Below are 3,030 nucleotides of genomic sequence, written 5' to 3'. Positions count from 1 at the left end.
CCAGTAAACAGCATTCAGTCTCCTTTGGGCACTGAGAGAGTCACACAGAAGCTGGAGAACGCTGCTGCAATAACTGAATGGAGCTGATGCTCTTTCTGAGCTTAAATGAAGGTTTGTAGCTGCAGACAGCCTCCTCAGGTGGTCATTTTATGTTCTGTGGAGGCTTCAAAGCACCTGCAGGCTGGAAACCTGCCTCTGTGTGCCCAGGAATTGGGAGGAGATGGCTTCTGTTCTCATCACCAGACCTTGTTTTACTGTCTGTGCTTCAGGCAGGTCTCAGCCCAGCCCCAATTTTCATTCCTCTTTTCTTTGCCCACCTTCCACTGAGACTGGGACCTGAGTGGTTTGCAGCTCAGTGGAGCTTTTGCACCATCCTGCAGCTGTCCTTTCCCCAAACTGGTGGCTCAAGGTCACCAGTCCAGTCTCTAGGGATTGATTCCTGAAGCATCACAATTAATGCATCAGCACCTCCAGATCCTGCTGTCCTGGGCAGATCTGTTACCAGTGTCCAGCTGGTTGTGGAGGTGTGGGGACTGTGCTCAGGAAGGGGTCACAGCCCTCATCTTGGTGACTGACTTCTCCCAGGGCTGGGACTGTCACCTGAGCCTTTCCCTGGGGGGGCTGAGACAACTGCTGCTCGAAATCTCCCCTGCCTCCTGCCTTTGGGGAGAAAATGGAGTGGTTTGGGGCACCAGCAGCCTAAAGGGGCATCCTCCCTCCATCCTCCCACCCAAGAGGGCTCCAGCACACACGGGTGCTGCTGCCAGGGGGAATCTATCTCCTGCCCCATGAGTGCTGAGTTAAGTGTGGGGTTCTGCAGATGGGCTGGGAGGTGATGAGGAGGAGGCTCTGTCCCACAAGGCTCTTGGGGGTCTCCCCTCCCTGGTCTCAGGACAATATTTATCTCCTTTGCTTGGTGATATTTCAGTGAGGTGGTTCTGTTCCTCTCCATCCCTGAAAAGGAAAGGCGTAAGAGATGGGAGGGGGAAGGATGAGACTTCCCCTTCCAGAAGGAAGCAGCCTTCCCACCCTCCCCACCCAGACACAGGGCATGGGCTGGGGGCCATCCACTTCCCCATCCATGGACAGCCAGCGAGCTGGAGAGCATCCGCCTGGGACAGCCCTGGCATGGCCTTGCTCAGCTGAGGGGGAAGTGAGAGCACAAAGCAGGGAAGTGACTTGGCAAAGGTCACCTGGAGGCAGGTCTGGGTCTCCTGCCACCCCCCCCCATGGCCGAGCTGCACTGCTCCTTCCTCCCAGTGTGCTGAGAGGTGGCACTAACCCAGCTGAGGACAAGCAGCTGGTTGGCACTGGGGTGGTTTTTCTTCTGCTGGTCATTGTGGTGTTAGAATGGACCACAAGAGAGAAAAGTGATGAGAGCCAGGAACTGGGAGGGGAGGCAGGTCATGGGGTCCATCAGCTGGGAAAGTCAGAGCTGTGAGGGGAGCAGAGAGGGAAGGGAATAGGAGGGTGCCTGGCAAGGTGGGCACAGAACATGAGTGGCAGCTGGAGGCTGCCTGGTAGGTGTGAGGACCAGGATAAGGATGATCATAAAATTACAGAATGGTTTAGGTTGGAAGGGGTCTTAAAGATCAGCCAGTTCCACCCTCCTGCCATGGGCAGGGGCATCTCCTGCTAGGCCACCTTGCTCAAGCCTCCACCAGCCTGCCTTTGATCACTTCCAGGCTTAGCACCTCCACAACTTCTCTGGGCAACCTGTTCCAGTGTCTCAACACCCCCATGGGGAAGAAAGTCTTCCTGAGGTCTGATCTAAATTGATCTTCTTCCAGTCTGAAGCCATCTCCCCTCTTCACAAAGGCATGGAGTGACAGGGTAAGTCCCTCCCTTGGTCTCCTTGCAGCCTCCTCTTCTCCAGGCTGAACAAGCTCAACCCCATGCTGTGGCTGGTGGAACTCAGCCCACAACATGAGGGGTCTCTGTTCTCCATAACAGCCAAGGAAACTCCTGCAGTGAGCTTCCCTGTGCTGAGTGCCTTCACCTGGAGACCCACAGTACAGCCCAGCCTGGGGTAATAGGGCTCTGCTGGCACCCAAGCTGCCAGGAGGAACACAAGACACAGCTTCAGGCTGTGCTACCTGGGCATGCCCATGTGGCCACCAGCCATGCAGGCTGCCCAGAGGTGGGGGTTTGGGGTGCACAGTCAGTGCTGGGTGAGGAGTGACACTGGGAAATCATAGCAGAGCCAAGCCAGAGAATAGAGCATGTGCCAAGAGGAGGGGAGCTAGCCAGGACAGATGGACACAGGGGTGGGGAGAGGCCTGACAGGACACAGCTTGCTGCGTCAGCCAGAGTCTCCTTTCTTCCTGTGTGCTCTTCTGCCCCTGTCTGATGTGGCAGCTCGCCCAGGGACTCATCAGCTCCTTTTGGTGTGCCCAGCTGCAAGCAAAGCAGCAATGTAACCAACAGCCACATGTTGGGAAAGGTGACCTGGGTGCATCGCCTTCAAGCCTGACAGGAAAAGGCAGAGCAAGCAGCAGGGATTAAAGCAGCACTTGGGCACACCTGGGTCCTTGATCTTCATCCAAGTCAGTCAGGAATCCAGCAGTGTGGAGAAGTCTTTGGGTTAGGACAACAGAAGTCCATCGTTGCTGGCCCTTGCAGATGGCATCTGTGGTGCTGAGGGACAGGACTGAGTGGTGACCTGGCTTAATGGTTGGGCTCCATCCGAAAGGTCTCTTCCAAACAAAACAATTCTGTGAAGATCTTCCTGCAGCACCCCTGAGGCTTTGCGGACGGCTCGGGGGCTGTCTGCAGGACTCACGCCTTTGAGGAGACAAGAGGCAGTGGCGATGGCCCCCGGGTTGTGTGCCCCGGGCATCACCACACCCTCCTACCAGCTGAGAAGCCACCCCACCAGCCTCTACCCCTCCCAGGCATTGTGGCAGCCCGGGCCTCCCTTTTCCTGTAGGTGTGGTTTCCATAGGAAGCACGGCCGGTCCAGCTGCCGGCCCCGCACCGCCCGGACGCCGCTCACACGGCGGTGGTGGTGGCGGTGGTGGCAGTTGTGGT

The sequence above is a fragment of the Dryobates pubescens genome, chromosome 16, assembly GCF_014839835.1.
Source record: "Dryobates pubescens isolate bDryPub1 chromosome 16, bDryPub1.pri, whole genome shotgun sequence".
In the NCBI taxonomy this organism is placed as follows: domain Eukaryota; kingdom Metazoa; phylum Chordata; class Aves; order Piciformes; family Picidae; genus Dryobates; species Dryobates pubescens.
The sequence above is the reverse complement of the archived record's forward strand: the minus strand, read 5'-3'. Positions refer to the sequence as shown.